The sequence below is a fragment of the Erinaceus europaeus genome, chromosome 16 (genome assembly GCF_950295315.1).
Source record: "Erinaceus europaeus chromosome 16, mEriEur2.1, whole genome shotgun sequence".
Taxonomy (NCBI): Eukaryota; Metazoa; Chordata; class Mammalia; order Eulipotyphla; family Erinaceidae; genus Erinaceus; species Erinaceus europaeus.
This window is the reverse complement of record NC_080177.1, coordinates 63094133-63112191: the sequence shown is the minus strand read 5'-3', so window position 1 is coordinate 63112191 and position 18059 is coordinate 63094133. Positions and strand designations below refer to the sequence as shown.

The window sequence follows — 18059 nt, the reverse complement described above, 5'->3', positions numbered from 1 at the left end:
CTGTCCTATCCAACAACAACAACATCAATAATAACTACAACAATAAAACAACAAGGGCAACAAAAGGGAATAAATAAATAAAATTAAATTTAAAAAAATAAATAAATAATAAAAGGTATTGTCTTTTCTTGGTAATGATTCATTTTACACAATAGCTATGGAAAACTTCTGCAAAGTAGAGCAAATAGAAATAATTTCATTTTTAATCAGAATCTCGTCAAGAATGCTTCTCGATAAAAGTGGTCAACTTCAAATATAAAAGATGTGTTTATGTATAGAACAGTAAAAAAATAGCTAAGTCAACTAAAATATGTTGTATTTTTATTATCACTGCTACTAGCAATTCTAAACTATTGTCAGTGATAAATTCTTCCCTCCAGAAATAACATTAACCATAGCTTCAGTGACTATTGTTTCTTAATATATATTCATAAAATTCACATCAGCTCATTTTATATTTTATCCTTTAATAAAATGCATTAGTTCTGGAAACCAATATGGAGAACTCTTAAGTTAATTAATCAGGCCCTGATGTAAGACATAGTTACATGGGTTTGTTTGAAAGATCATAACAATTCAAAATTATTTTTAATAGTTATTTATTTATTTGGGATAGAGACAGAGAATTTATTAGGGAAGAAAGAGGTAGAGAGATCCCTGCAGCCACTGTTTCACCAGTAGTCAAGCTTTCTTCCTGCAGATGGGTACCAGGGCCTTAAACCTGGGGCTTTAGGCACTGTGATGCGTGGGCTTTACCAGATGTGCTACCATTTGGCCCCCAGTTCAGAATTGTTTAATTTTGTTTTAGGAATAATGATACCTAGAACCCAAAGAGAAATACATATTCCTGCATTTAAACAGTCACGAAACAGAATTACCAAAGCAATTGTAAAAATGAAGAAATTGAACTGTACTTCAATTCTGTTATTTTTTAAAAAACTAGAAAAAAACCAAAAAAAAAATCCTAACATTGATTGCTCCTCTCAGATCATTTCCCACAAGAACTGAACAATCCTTCTACAGCAATGAGTCAAATAAGAATGAGGTTTGCTATAATTCTATTTCCTCTGATTTTTCATAATAACCTTGGATGTTTCAATCAACTGTATGATGATTTTCTGATGAAGATATTTTAGTGGAGCTTTTTAAAAGTTCTATTATGAGTGAGAGAAAAGAAGAAAGAAAAAGAGCCAGAGCAAAACTCTGGCACATAGGATGCCTGGGATTGAACTTGGGACCCTGAGCTTGAAAGTCCAACTGTCTAGCCTCTGTGCCACCTCCTGAGTCACATTAGTGGATTTTTTTTTAAATACACAGAGCTATTTAGAAAATAATCAAAATTGATCCCCATAAACCATAAACAAGGAGAATATTTCAGTTTCTGGAAAGACTCAGCCGAATCTTGCTCTATCATGCGCAAGGACCCATTTTAGAGGCCCCAGCCACTACAACAGAGCACCATGCAAAGAGGAACTTTCATGGGCAGTGCTAAGGTGTCTCTCCTTCCATCCCCGTTTCTCTTTCCTTTTCTATCTGAAGGGGGAGGAGGAACAGAAACCCTAATGGCAAAAATTAAAATTACATAATGAGTATTGAAAGTAAACTTAACAAATCCAGTTTTGGACAAAAGCCCATATGTTCAAGATAGGTATGACAGGTGTGTACGCCCACTCTGAAGTGGAAGATTACCAGATGTGGTGGGCTCTACACTACAGGAACCTTAAGGTGCAGTTGCCCTGTAGAATGAATTTTATACAGGTTCATGACATACAGTTAGCAGTTTTCCCACTACTGTGATTAACAATCAGAAACACACTCTCAGAAACATCCATGAAGCAGGAGAAGCTGATCAGCAGTAGAACACAGCACCTCAGGCCCCAATTCACTTCTTAGCTTAGTGTGTATCTTTTGCGTTCTCCATAGTCTGCTTTCTTCCTTATAAAAATAAATAACTGAATAAAAATATTTCTTTTAGAATAAATAATGTCCATGAATACTCAAGACTTTTTCTTCAAAGTTTCCCAGATTAGTTTCATGAAAGTAACTCTACAATTAAGGACTTTGTTAAAACATTATCCTTTGAAACTTTCATTGACCTTGACCTAAGTATTTTAATTGTAAATGATACTATTCCTTGACAACATATGTATGTGATAACCTCACTAGTTTGAGGAACAGAGAAAAGAAAAAGGTTTTAAAATAAATACATCTCATTGAAATCAGAAAAAAGGAATATACTGTGTGGGCCGGGGAGATAGTATAATGACTGTGTAAGAAGATTTTCATGCTTGAGGCAGCAAAGATCCAAACTTAATTTCCAGTATCACTGTAAACCAGAGCTGAGCAGTGCTCTGGTAAAGAAGTAAATAATCCGGGCCGGGCGGTAGCACAGCAGGCTAAGTGCACATGGACTGGCATAAGGATCCCGGTTCCAGCCCCCAGCTCCCCACCTGCAGGGGAGACGCTTCACAGGTGGTGAAGCAGGTCTGCAGGTGTCTATCTTTCTCCCTCCTTCTCTGTCTTGCCCTCCTCTCTTCATTTTTCTCTGTCCTATCCAACAGCAATGACATCCATAACAACAATAATAACCACAACAACAATAAAAAAAACAAGGGCAATAAAAGGGGGGAGCCTCCAGGAGCAGTGGATTTGTGGTGCAGGCAGTGAAGCAGGTCTGCAGGTGTCTATATTTCTCTCCCCCTCCACCTCTGTCTTGCCCTTCTCTCTCCATTTCTCTCTGTCCTATCCAATAACAACTACATCAATAACAACAATAATAATAACTATAACAATAAAACAACAAGGGCAACAAAAGGGAATAAATAAATATTTTTTAAAAAGAAAGTTACTAAATTTACTGAAGGCTAAAATGAACACCCTTATCACCAGCAGTTCTTATGACAACAACATTTTAATAATCAGACATTTTGTAGATTAATAAAACAAAATTGCAATGTAAATACACTTACTCCCAAGTTATCTCTCATTTTAGCCAAAACATGAGTTTGCTTTTCAGTATCTAAGAAAGACCTAATATTTCCCTGTCCTTTCTCAGGGTCCCAACTCATGCAACTTTGCTTCTCTACCATATTTTTCCTATTAGAATGTGTTCACTATAGTCTAGTAGCCAAAAGTAGAAAGAACATAAGCACTGTTGTCTCTGAGTGTGCAGAAAGTTCAAAGAGTAAAAGATTTTGAACTGAAAGGGGAATTGGGGGTGGCAAGATCATTCAACTGAATAATGTACTTGCTTGTCATGCTCACAACCCATGTTGGAGTCCAGCTCCCACTATATGGTGTCTTTTCCTCTATCTCTCTGTTCTTGTCTTTCCACCTAGAAAAGGTAGCCTGAAGTGATGAATCCCCAATGGTAACTTAAAAAGAAAAAAAAAAATATTTTAAGGGCAAGAGAGGTGACTCAGTGGTAAAAAGCGTCCTTTTTTTTTTTTTTTTTTTTGTATAAGATCATGGGTTTGATCCCTAGTTCTACATATAAAAGTAAAAAGATGAAATAAAAGTAGAAATCCATGGACAATAGAGCAGTGCCTTAATCTCTTTCTGTCTTTGTTTAAACAACATTATTCTTTGAAACTTTCCTTGACCTTGGCCTAAGTATTTTAATTGTAAATGATACTATTCCTTGACAACATATGTAAATGATAACCTCACTAGTTTTGAGGAACAGAGAAAAGAATTTTTATCACTCTTTCATTAAAAAATAAAAATAGGGGGCAGGCAGTAGTGCAGCGGGTTAAGTGTACATGGCGCAGAGCGTGGGGGACAGGCTAAAGATCCTGGTTCCACTCCCCAGCTCCCCATCTGCACAGGGATCACTTCGCAAGCAATGGAGCAAGTCTGCAGATGTCTGTCTTTCTCTCTCCCTCTCTGTTTTCCTCTCTTCTCTTGATTTCTCTCTTCCTGTCCAACAACGACAGCAATGACAAGTGATAAGCAACAAGGGCAACAACTGGGAAAAAATGGCCACAGGAGCAGTGGATTCAGTGCAGGCACCAAGCCCCAGTGATAACCTGGAGGCAAAAAGTACAAAAAATAAAAAAATAAAATAAAAGTAACTGGACCAGGAAAGTAGTTTAACTGCAGAGTACATGCATAAGGCCTTGAGTTTCTCCTGTATCACATAACATTTTTTAAACCTTGAAAATATTTTAAAATAAAATAATTGAAAACAAGGTAAGTCTTAGAAGCAATAGTTTCAGCTTTTGTTCTTTTTTATTCTATTTTATTTTTTTATTTGATAGAGACAAAAATTGAGAGAAAATGTTGGGGAGAGGAGACAGATAGTTGCAATACTACTCCACCACTTGTGAATGAGAACTAGGGGCTTGAACATGATAACATGTATTTTTTTTACTGTGTGCACCACTGCCTAGTTCATCAGTTTCAACTTTATAGTTCCTTTTCCTCTTTTCTTCTTACTATAGTCTTTCATTACTACTCATGTAAGAATCAGTAATTCTAGTACAACTAGGTTTTGTTTTGTATAGCTACTATCATTTCTATATATCTTGAGAGTAGTAAAACTCTTGGGACTGTGATTTAAGAAAAATCTCTTTTTCATGTCTCGAAACCCAAACCCATACTCAGAGAAGTTTTCTGAATGTCTAACTTTGTCTCTCATCTTTTGAATTATAAAGTTCTACTGTGCTTACAAAGTCTGTGGTTCCTCCATCTCCTGTTTCTAAATTTATACTTATTTAGTTTTACTACATTTCTCCTAAAGTTTCTCATCTGACCCAAATTGTGAGGAATAGTTTCATTTCATTATTTTTTTTAACTTAGCAAATAAAACTAATATTCTTAACAAAAAACTTGGAGTCATGATAAGATAACCTATATGCCTTGTTATTCATTCTCCCATCAAAAACCAAAACATGTAGGTTCGTTTATATAATATTTAAGCTAGTAATGAAGAAAAAGATCTTACTTCTTTCTCTACTCTAAATAAATGTATTCAGTCTGACCAAATGAACAAATGTATTGTAACATCAGTAGGGCCAGAAATGATATTGATAAGACAGAATCTTTTTACCTGTTTACAGAAATTTAAGCAGAGATTAGTAGACACTTCCATGGGTTTGTCTGTCATATTTGAACAAATTGGGGAAGAACTTGAGCCAAGTCTTTAAAAGGAATCCAAACATATACTAATATGTCTTATATAAAGTCATTAAGAAGTAGAAAAAAAATCAAAAGCAGACTATGGAGAGAAAAACAAAGAATCTTTAGGAAAAGATAAGTTAACACAAATAAGGTTCAAAATGAGATACAAGACAGTTATGCTCCATGATGCAAGCAACTTAATTATGCAAAGGTATATGAGAGAAGCATAGGGATTAAACCCGTAGGGTGAGACAGAGAGAAGATGGATATCAAAAAGCCATATAGTTTGGAATTTCTCTTGTCTGGGGTCTGAGGTGTGTGATGAAGTGTGTGATAAGGTGTGTTCTTCTGTGATCAGAAGGTGACTTTGAGTAAGTGAATCTGCGGCCATGTGGCCTGCAGTTAATGGAGGGAAGTATTGGGGTTTCTGTGGGCCTGAGAGTCGAGAAGGAAAGAACTAAGTCTGAGTTTCCCCCCTTTTGCTCACCTCGGTTGAGAGAGACTTACCAAGAGGATATCTTCTCAGACCTCCATCCAAGGACGGGGGTGGTTCTCCCTAAGCTCTATCAGGCTTACACATAGTCCCAACACCCTCTTATGAACAGGAAGCAACATGGTCCTTTAATGAAGGTAAACAAAGATTGTTTTTGAAATCTAGATTTTAAGGTTTATGAGAGAGTGGTAAAGATAGAGAGAAACCAGACCACTGTTCTGGCATATGAAGTACTCAGGATAGAAGCTAGGATGCATACATGCAAGTTCTGAGCTCTTCTCCAATGGGCCTTTTGGAGGATTTGGTGGACAAACTTAAGTCCCTATAAATGTTGAGTTTCTAAAGCAATCTGCTTGTATCTTGTGATATATTATTTTGATATAGCAATTTGACCTTCTGCTAAAGATGGTTAATGATAAGGATTAGAGCAAGAATCATATTATTCACTGATCACATGTATCACTGATCACAGTCAACAAAATTAACACACGCATCTGATATTTCATTATTTTTGTGTGAGCTCTTTTATACACAGGGAGCAATATCATTTTCTCTAGTACCTTATCTTGTATTTGGGGTATCTGTTACAGAAATTTCATTTGAGTTGAAATAAGTGAATACATAAAATTAATAAAATAAATGTAGCTATTAGTGAAAAAAAAAAGCAATTCCCCTTGAATAAACTATTTGTCCTTTTTTGGAAGAGGAAGAAAAAATACAAAGATATAGATTTAGAAATACAAACCCAAGAACTTAAAACGTTTTTTTTGTTCATTAGTGTTCCTTTTTTTGTCAGTCCTCAGTATCTTTACACCTTCTGTAATGCTCAACTCTATTCATGTACACTCTCTTGTTCTCCTTTTTTCAACTACTGGAAAAATCACAAAACAGAAGACAAAGGAAGTCATAATATTCTATCAGTTCAAATCAAAGGACCACGCATTTAGGAAGGATTCAAGCCTGCTTTTGCAAGATGATCCTGGAACACAAAAACATGATGAATATATCAAAAATATTTCTCACATATTGCCTGCCATAAAAATACTGTTTGAATTAAACATCATTATTGCTCTGTTGTCAACATGTTAGGATATAGAGAGAGCCCACACACATGCCTGAGCTTTATAAAGATCCGTAAATTACTGTAACATTTGCTACTGCTGTATTTTTTTAATATTTTCAAGAGTGTACTAACACAGACCTTGGAACCTAATTTTGATAAATTGTTAAGAGACAAATTCTAAGTGGTCCTTTGATCCCTAAAAATCCTCTGGATACATCTTTCACATGGTGTTTTGTCATATAAATGTAAGCAAGACTGAATCTTTGCTATTATTTAAAGGGCTTCTTGTAGTAAGTCTGCTTTATTTCATGTTAAGTACGTATCACTTTTTCAGCAATTTAGATTGACAGATCATAAAGATTTTAGAGATGCAAAAGGTCTCAAAACCATCTAATTGAAGGACCAGGGAAATCGCTCACCTGGGAAGGTGCCTACTTTGTCATGCATAAAACCCAGGTTCAGGTACCAGGGCAACAGACAATGCTATGATCTATCTATCTATCTATCTATCTATCATCTACCTATTTGTCATCTGTCTGAAAAATTCTTCCTGGAATAGTGAAATCCTAGCAACAACAAACTCTTCTACTTTCTTTTTTCTTTTCCTTTCTTTCCTTTTTCTCTTCTTTTTTTCTTTATTTATGAATTCAGTGCTCCTGGAGGTCGTTTTTTTCATTTTGTTGCCATTGTTATTGTTATTGTTGTTGGATAAGACAAAGAGAAGTCAAAAGAGGAGGGGAAGACAAAGGGGAGAGAAAGATAGACACCTGCAGACCTGCTTCACCTCCTGTGAAGCGACCCTCCCATGCAGGTGGGGAGCTGGGGGCTCGAAGCTGGATCCTTATGCTAGTCCTTGTGCTTTGCACCCTGTGTGCTTGACCTGCTGGGCTACCGTCCACCCCCACTTCCCCTACTTCCTTTTTTCTAAATCACTTTACTGTAGGACTAGTGGTTTATGGTATAGCTACTGACACATGATTGCAATTCCTCATCTTCCCATGATAGGTGCCTGCAAAACACTCTGGATCCTAGCTTAGGTCTCTTTCCACCATCATGCACCAGGACCCCAATACCCCCTCCAGCTCATTTCTCCCCACCTTCCCCAGGATTTTTTGTCTTGGTGCAATACAATATACACAGTCTAAGTTTTACTTTGGATAACCCTTTCTATCCTTGTTTCTCACACCTATTAGAAGTCAATGATTCAAAGTGTAAATGACTTACTTGTAAATGCCTTACTCAAGGTTATACATCCAAAATATGAGTAGGGAATTAGAATTCATTTTCTTCTCCACTGCTAAGCCCCTCTTAGAGAGCAGCATCATATTTTTTTGAAATCAGTTATGTTATTGGAAATCTTAACTATCAAAAGAACTCATGAAAAGCAAAATATTCAACTTATGCTGACCCTTACTCTAGTTCTAATAAAAGGCAATAACTATCTTTGGAAATAATCCATGAATTTCAGTGGGTTCCTGTTATCATTGGTATATTTTATTTATTTAAATTATTTTTATTATTTATTCATTGCATAGAGACAGCCAGAAACCCAAGAGGGAGAGAGGAGAGAGACAGAGAGATACCTGCAGCCCTGCTTCACCACTCTCAAAGCTTCCCACCTCTGCAGGTAGGGACCAGGGGCTCAAACCCAGGTCCTTGTGCACCATGACATGTGCTCTCAACCAGGTGCGCCACTACCCAGCCCCTATCATTGGTATATTTTAAAACTTCATTAGCTTCTAAGAAAAGAGGAATTGAGGGATTCATACTGTACACTTTCTAAATGTGTCATAAAAAGTACAAATCAGAGAATCTAGGCATAAGGTGTATACCCAGTTATGCTGTTGACAGTTACATGGTCAGATCATTGTGTTCTAGTTTGCAAATCAAATGTTTCAGTGTGCCATAAGATAGCAGGAAAAAAATGTGAGCCTATGATCTGCCTTCCATCTGGATATTTTATCTGATGGCAACAAAAACAAATTCAGTTCTAAGGAAATAATGAATATATTTTATTCCTCAAAAGTTTTCTGTGTTAACTTATGCTCTTACAATACCTGAGAAACAATGACTGAGTGTATACAAAGCAAAAAAAAAAAACACACACACACATTAATTTGATGGTTATGGCTAGTTAAATTTAATAATTTTTATTGGCATAAAGTTAGGTATGCAGGGCCCATTATCTGAATAACCACTTAACCAAATGACAGAAGTAGAAAGTAATATTAAATGAAGAAATGTTAAAAATAGATCCTGGAATTTTTAAAACATCCTGGATAAAAGAACATTGTGTTTTATAATTCTAAAGGTGAAAAGGAAGAATGATGTGTTATGAATTTCTCTCTAGATATTAGATACAATAAGATAGAAGTGTATTCAGTAACTGTTGAACAATTACTGTGCTCAAGACGTTATTTTAGGTACTGGGCAGGTTTTTTTAGCAGAAAAATAAAACAGACATATTCCTGTTCTCAGTCAGAGTAGCATCGTATTAAAGGAAGGCAGTATGTAAAATTAATGAAATTCAGGGGCCAGGTGGTGGTCCAGTGATAGTGCATGCCTGTTACAATGGTCAAGGACCCAGGTTCAAGTTCCTGGTCTCTACCTGTAAGGGAAAAGTTCATGAGGGGTGGAGCAATGCTACAGTTCCCTCTCCCTCTCCCTCACTGCCTCTCCCTCTCCCTCACTGCCTCTCCCTCTCCCTCACTGCTTCTCCCTCTCCCTCTCCCTCCCTCACTGCCTCTCCCTCTCCCTCTCCCTCTCCCTCACTGCCTCTTCCTCTCCCTCTCCCTCACTGCCTCTTCCTCTCCCTCTCTCTCACTGCCTCTCCCTCTCCCTCTCCCTCTCCCTCTCCCTCTCCCTCTCCCTCACTGCCTCTCCCTCTTCCTCTCCCTCTCCCTCTCCCTCTCCCTCTCCATCTCCCTCACTGCCTCTCCCTCTTTCTCTCCCTCACTGCCTCTCCCCCTTTCTCTCTCACTCTTATCTCAATTTCTCTGTCTCTAACCAAACTAAATAAAATTAATTTTAAAAAGACTTCTCTAAATAATTTCTATTCTTTGATTGTTCTCCAAGTACCTCTTTGCATTTGCTCCAAACTCCACATAAAGTCTAAAAAGTGCTTGATGTAGATTGCTTTTATGGCACTGCCTCCAGAACATGGCAGTGGCGGCACCCAAATGACTTGCTTCTCTGTGCAACGATGTGCCCTATTGTGTAGGAGTATGCTTTCCTCCTAGGAAACGAGATGCATGCAAATCATTTCCATGTTGTAGGCAGGCTTCTGAGCAATATGTAAATAAGCAAGAGAAAAAATATCCACATTAATAAACAGCCCCTTGGTTATATGAAACCCATCTGCAACATTAGGTAAAGAGTTTGTATACTGTGTAGTCAGACGGAATGTCCATATTGCAGATCTGTAAGGGAAAACAGAATGATGGTTCAGGTAGGGTGGTGCCATATGGCTGAATCCATGAAAATATCACAGAGTTATTTTTTTTCAGTAACTGTGATCGGTCCATGTAAGCAAGGATCAAGTCTCTGCAAATAGAATTATGACACTCCAAGTTTCATCCTGTTTCCAAGGTCTCTTTCTCACACATCCTGCTGAGATTAACCTATAATATTTCTCTGCACGAGGATTGAGTTCTCCTAAAATAGGGGATGGTGACCAAAGGGAAATAGCAAGTAGAAGAGACACAAGCAACAGAAATGGCCCAAAGTGAGAATCACAGATTGACAATACAACATGTGCCAGTGAGCCCATGGCTGACATTATCAAGTAAGATGACTCAGAAGGAAAAAAAAAAAAAATCTTCCAAAAGAACTGTTAACTCACACCAAACAGGAAATGACTGATTAAAGGCAGAACAGAAATGTGAAACCAGGACTCAGCTAGTCTGAGATTTTCAGCTCTGCCCTGGTAGGCCAAGATTGTGGCATAAATTATATATTAAATATTAAGTATTAAAAATGCCTAATAGTATTTTTTTATTTTTTAAGCAGCACTGTTTTATTTATTTATTTTTAGAGAGATAACAAGAAAGGAAGAGACCAGAGCACAGTTCAGCTCTGGCACAAAGTGAGTGATACCAGGGTTCAAATCTGTAACCTCAAAACTCAGGCAAGCAAATTAAAAATGCCTGATATTATTGCTACTATCTTGGAGAATTGAAAATGATAGCAAATAATAATAATAATACCAGCCATGCTGTTATATATTTTTCTCTAAATTAATATTTTACAATTTTATTCCTTATGTCATTTTATGGTTTGATTTTATTACTAAAGCTAAAAAGTAAGATTTAAGAGAACAGGGGACCAGGTAGTGTTGCATCAGACTGCGTGCACATGTTACAGTGCGCAAGGACCCACCCAGGTTCGAACACTTGGTCCCTTTCTACAGGAGGGGAAGCTTTGAGAATGGTGAAGCAGGACTGTAGGTGTCTCTCTGTCTCCCCCTTTCTCTCAGTTTCTGGCTATCTCTATCCAATAAATAAAGAAGTATAGAAGTACATTTGCCTGGGTTTTCTATTTGTCAGATTAACAATTTGAAGCCTTAGGTACTTAAATTGAAGGAATATATATACTCAGAACTGTGTTCTATGCATCAAAAAGTTTGAGACATTCAATCCATTTTTCCCCTCTGATATTGATTAAATAGTGATTTGTGAGACTGTAAGTTAATAGGAGTGTATATTAGCACCATTCCCACCACCAGAGGTCTGTGTCCCTCCTCTCCACCCAGAGACTTTTACTTTGGGCCATACTCCAAAGTCAGCCAGATTCTGCTTTGAGTTTTCCTTTCTGTTCTTCGAAAGTAATGAACATATTTGATGTATTTACACACTGTGAAGTGATTACTACTGTCATACTGATTAGCATTGTCTCCACATAGTTACCATTTATATGCATGCATAATACAGGCTTTGCTTGCTTTGCTTGATTTGCTTTTTTTTTTTTTTACTGTTTTATTTTGTTTATTAGTTCACATTACTGTAGAATTTCAAGGTTAGGTCAAAGAAAAAGGCCGAAAAAGTTGACTCAAGAGTGGTAAACTAACACATGTGTAAGGCCCTAGCACCACCAAAATGACCTCTCTGTCCTTTCCTTCTACCCTCTCCCCTTTTCCCTCTAATAAACACCTTAATTTGCACCAAGTCAAGGAGTTGGTTTTGGTGAATTTTTGCTATTCAATTTCCTTTATATATTCATTTATATGACTTGCTATAATATCCCATATTATATCATGTCATTCCCTTACACAGTATAAAACCATCTGGTAGTTGTCTTCACTTTGTGACTTAATTCACTTAACATAATTACTCCAAGCTTCATCTCTTTTATCCCAAGGGAATTTTTTTTTTACTTTTTTATTAGTGATTTAATATTTATTTACAAAATTGTGGGGTAACAAGGATATAATTTCACACCATTTCCACCACCAGAGTTCCATGTCCCTGATCTCTCCATTAGAAACTGCAGTACTTCTCCCAAGGTCACAAATGTGGATTAACTATTATTTCTATGATTATCTGTATATATTTCTCTATCTTTTCTTCTCTATCTCTCTCTCTCTCTCTCTCTCTCTCTCTCTATATATATATATATATACACACACTCCATATATATATTCATTTACTCTGAAGAAAAAAAAATTTTTTTTCTTCAGAGTAGATGAATTTGTAGCTTAGTGCTCAAATCCATTGCTCTGGTGGCCATTTTTAAAATGGTCCTGTCTTCTCTTCCTTTCTAAGTCACACCTACTTTTACTGCTAATTCTGAATGTCCTTATTTTTTTACTTTACTCTCTTTAAGTCTTGAAGGAATTGGGGTTCAGAGACCCGTCAGTCATTTCCCCTAGCATTTATCTCCCTCTGGGAGTATGGACAAAAGTTCTGTATGGGTTGCGGAAGGTGGGAGTTCAGGCTTCTATAATTGCTGCTTTGCTGGATGTGAGCATTGCAGGTCAATCCATATCAGGCACAATTTTTTAAATAGAAAATTAGTATTCAATTTAGTATATATCCCACAGCTTCTTTGTGCAATCATCTGTTGCTCAGTATTGAGAGCAATTTCAAGTTTTGGCCATAGTGAATATTATTGCTATGAGTATGAAAGCATCTTCTACAGTTAAAATCCTAAACTCCTGGTGAATTAACTTGTCTTTCTCTGACTCTTGAGGTCATCAATGAGTACCTTGCCTGTCTTTCAATACTTGGCTCTTACATTGATATTCTTAGTTTTATTTAAAATTTCATTTCTTTCTGGCTGATAAATTATTTTTCTTTTGTTCCCCATGGCAGGCTGTTTATTATACATAGATTATAATATAGCTATATTTTAGAGAATATTAATATCTTGTCCATACTAAACCTACCTACCACAATGTTGTAACTTTTATTATTCTTTACAACTTTTGGTCCCCTTACAATGATCAAGCAATATATTGCTCTATATTAGGTACAGTGTGCTAAAGTTAAGACATGAGTGCTTAAGAAAGTTGTGGCACATATACACAGTGGAATAGTACTCAGCTGTAAGAAATTTTAAAATCATCTCCTTTGCCTCATCTTGGATGGAACTTGAAGGAAATATGTTAAGTGAGACTAGTTAGAAGGGGAAGGATGAATACTAGATGATCTCACTTGTAAGTTAAACGTTAAACTTAATAAGGGAGGGCTGGGCAGTGGTGCACCATGTAGAGTACCTATTGTTATCATGCACATGGACCTGGGTTCAGTCCCTGTTCCCACTGCAGGAGGAAGCTTCATAAAGAAGGAAGCATCCATGCAGGTGACTTCCTTTCTCTCACTCTCTATCCTCTCTCCTCTCTCTCTCTTTCTCTCTCTCTAAATTTCTCTTTTTCTATCAAAAATAAAGCATTAAAAAAGAGAAATCATTAAGAGGAAGAGAAGAAATAAGGGGAGAAAGTAAAAACAAAGTGAAAGTTGGAGTAGGTGTGGTCTGTTTCTGAAAGGCCAGCATCATGTTGGGACCAATAGAGGAAACTGAGACAGTACTAGGAACCCAGCGCATGATGATCCAAAGCTGGTGATATGATTGGTGTGCAAACACCTCTCATGAAATGATGGCAAAATGTACTCATGTGACATCTGTCTTGTAAATCATTTTATCTCTAATACACATAAACATGACTATAAGAGATATAAATCATGTATAGTTAAAAGTAAAATTATAATGTTATTATAACATATGTGATATTTTAGAGTAATAAATCACATTGCTGTCTCCATCATGCTTAACCTGAAATTAATATAATGACACTTAAAGAAAGTAGTAGGGATTACTGAACATAAAATAAAATGTTTAATGCTAGAGGAAAAGAAGACTGAGTCTCTGCATACAGCCTAATAAGGAATGTTTGCAGATATGAGATTGTTCAAATATATACTATGTTTGGGTTAGCCATTTAGTCCTGAGAATTTAACAAGGGAACATTTAGTCTAACCTAAGGACTTAAGAGAAAAATTGCCCTAGAAATGCCTGAACAGAATTTAAAAAATAAATAAATAAAGGAATAAAGGTTAGCCAGGCAAAAGCATGTGATTTCTCCAGATGTTTCTAATTTATCTTAAAGTCAGCAGTATTAGGAACTTCTGGGGGGCAGTCACTGAAATAGTTCTTCTGTAATTAACCTGATGAAAAAACACAAAACTATCTGGAAGCGCACCACATTACAAACTTCGAAAGAAATTCACTGAACCACAAGTGGGTGCAGGCACACAAGTAAATGGGATAAGGTGAAAACTAATAAGACAAAATAAGCAGCTTCAGCTGGAAGCTAATAGCCAGTGCAATTTTGGTAACTATGCAATGGGACAGAGCCCCAAGAAGATGGAGAACTTACTAAAGGAAAACCTGGTTGAAAACTAAAGTTGGGGGAGTCGGGCAGTAGCGCAGCAGGTTAAGCACAGGTGGCGCGAAGCACAAGGACCAGCGTAAGGATCCCGGTTCGAGCCCCCGGCTCCCCACCTGCAGGGGAGTCACTTCACAGGCAGTGAAGCAGGTCTACAGATGTCTGTCTTTCTCTCCCCCTCTCTGTCTTCCCCTCCTCTCTCCATTTCTTTCTGTCCTATCCAACAACGACATCAGTAACTACAACAATAAAACAACAAGGGCAACAAAAGGGAATAAATAAATATAAAAATATTAAAAAAAAAAGAAAGAAAACTAAAGTTGTGTGGTCTTCCCAGGCTGAAGCAAATGGCTTCCAGAGGCCAGAACACAGAAACAAGGCAGCAAGACTTTTTTTTTTTTTTGCCTCACAGGATCCCTGCCCTCCATGACATATAAACACAATAGCCATAGTACCACCTGCTGGCTGAATAAGATAAACCACACATAGCCATATGTGGAAGCATTTTCCATAATATGAAAAAAAAAAAAAAACGGAATTGATCAAACACACAAAGATCTGGAAAAAATGTCAGGTTTAGAATTCAGAAAACTTATTATGAAGGCAATTCAAGAATCTCACCATAACATCTAGACACAAATTTAAGAACACAGAAATCATTTCATCAAAGCATTATAAAACATACAAACAAAGAAATAACAGAGCTATAGAATGTGAAGTAGATTGCGTGTGGAGTTAAGCCTTATGTAAAGGTTTAATAAATATAATAACTCAAATTGAAGGGTTAGAAGATGAAGCCATCACACTCTCTGAGTTTAAAGCTGTTGGAGAGAAAAAAAAAATTTCACAGAGGGAACGTCTATGTGAAATAGCAAACTCCATCAGAAAAAATAAGTGTGAGAGTTATTGAAATACCTAAGGGTGAATAGAGGGAGATAGAAGCAGAAAATATATTCAAGATCCTTTGGTGGCTCATAAGCATGATGACTGGGTTGCCACATGCACATGTTGCGTGATATGTCACCCACAAACCTTGTTATGACGCAGCACATTACCCATCTGACATGAACTACAGAAAAAAGAAAGAAAGAAAATATATTCAAAGAAATCAAAGCAGAAAAATTTCCACAGCTTGGATGTTCAAACATCCAGGAAGCTCAACAAACACTCATATCCAAGAATCCTAAGCAGGACACATCACAACACATCATAGTAAAGCTATCCAAAAGGAAGGACAAAGTAAAATTATTATAAGCGACTAGGTAAAGGAAGAATCTGACATACAGAAGGAGAATCATCAGATTTTAATCAGATTTTTCATCATAAACCTTAGAGGCAAGAAGGGAGTTGAAAGACATAGTCAATTTACTTAAAATATAATAATAAGAAGAACTGTCAACTATGAATATTCTACCCTTTCAAAGTATTCTTCAAGTATGTGGGAAAAGTAAAAAAATATCAAATATACAGAAACTGAAGGGATTCACCATCACCAAGTCTGCCTTGAAAGAATCACTAAAAGGAGTTCCACATGAAAAGAAGCAAAGAAAGCCAACTCTAAATTCTGTTATGAGTATTAAAATAGAACCAGGAACATAACAACAGAAGAAAAAAGACATAAGAAAGAGGAGGACAAACTGGACAGAGTGATACCACCAATGTTGGAGAATTAAGACCAAATTTAAAAATATTAGTATAAATATTGTAAGTTAGACACAAGGCTTATGGTAACCCAATGACATTCTTCAAGGAAATTAAACAACTTGTCCAAAAATTTGTATGGAATCACAAAAGAACCACAGACTGCCAAAGCATCTAGGAGAGAGAGAAAGAGAGAAAAAAAGCAAATAAATAGGAATCACACTTTCCAACTTCAGCTTATACTATAAATCTATAGTGTTTAAAACATCATGGTACTTAAATAAAAAATAGACACTTGGATCAATGAAACATAATTGAGAAGCCAGATATGAGCCCACACATATATAGCCACCTAATGTATGACAAGGGGAGGTCAAAAACACTCAATGGAGGAAAGAAGTCTTCCTCAACAAATTGTGCTGGGAAAACTAGACAGATACATGTAGAAAAGTGAAAGTTGACCACCACTTAACAACATGCACCAAAATCAAATCAAAGTGGATCAACGATCAACGAAACTCTAAAAACCCTAATCTTTTTATTTATTTATTTGTTCCCTTTTGTTGCTTTATTGTTGTAGTTATTACTGTTATTGTTATTGATGTCATCATTGTTGTATAGGACAGAGAGAAATGGAGAGAGGAGGGGAAGACAGGGAAGGGGAGAGAAAGACACCCGCAGACCTGCTTCACTGCTTGTGAAGCGACTCCCCTGCAGGTGGGGAGCCGGGGAGCTCATACTGGGATCCTTACTAAAATCCTTATCTTTGCCTCACCAAGGATAGAACTTAAAGGAATCATACTGGGTGGGATGAATGAAGAATAGAGGGATGAATACTAGATTACCTCACTCAGATGGAACTTGGGTGACAGAGGTAGAAAGGGAAAACAGAAAGTAAAACTTGAACTGATGATGCTGTACTATACCAAAGCAAGGATTCAAGGGAGAGAGAGGGAAAGAGAGGGGACTGGGTGCGAGATGGGAGGATGGGGTCCTAAAATGGGAGTGAGAGTATTGTCTGGTCACCTCGCACGTGGATCTGGGAAATTGGTAAACATGTGTCAGCAACTGTTGCTGTAAACCATTAATGCCATCCCCAATAAGTGGGGGGACGGGGTCAGCGGTAATATCAACCATTTTTCTCTCCTTAAATGTCCCCAAAGTAACAACAAGCCAACATGGAAAAAGACAATAAAATGATAGGCATTCCTCACCAGAAGTGTAGGGGTTTTTGCCACTGCATGCATTGTTTCTGCATCTCTGTGAAGTTAAATATCACCTGGGGCTGAGAGGTGGCACACTTGGCTGAGTGCAGATGTTACAATGCACAAGCACCTGGGTTCAAGTCCCTAGTCCCCATCTACCAGGGGAAAGCTTTGCAATCAGTGAAGCAGGTGTCTCATTGTTTCTCTCCCTCTCTCTCTCTCCCCTCTCAATATCTTTGTCTCTATCCAATAAATAAATACACAAAAATAATAGATAAAGATACATGTAGGTATAAATTTTAGACTATCTTTAATGTAAGGATTATCTAAAATGAACTTCATTATCACTCACCCTATAATTTACAAGGATTAATCAAAACACACGTAGAGTTGATATAACTCATTTTACATTGTATTTTTAAAGGTATCACTGGAGTCCAAAATGTTTGCAGTTTTATTTTAAACATCAGTGAAGTAGGGTAAATTTGTATTATTATATGTGGAAGTTAGTCACTTCAGAATAAACAACAGATGTTTGCAACCTTATTACTGTTTAGTACTGACATCAGTATTAAATAATAATATGAAAACATGTCACAGACATGAATGATGAATCCAAATGTCAGGGAAGGAGGAAAAGAAATATTTAAAATA

The 18059-nt window shown here is 36.8% G+C and overlaps 1 non-coding gene across 1 annotated transcript; it reads left to right on the top strand.

Annotated features, from left to right (window-relative positions):
- The first annotated feature begins 15518 nt into the window (after nt 1-15518).
- Nucleotides 15519-15624, top strand: LOC132533662 (small nucleolar RNA U13). Its single transcript, XR_009545513.1, has one exon. It is a non-coding gene; the product is annotated as a small nucleolar RNA U13 (small nucleolar RNA).
- The last annotated feature ends 2435 nt before the right edge of the window (nt 15625-18059 follow it).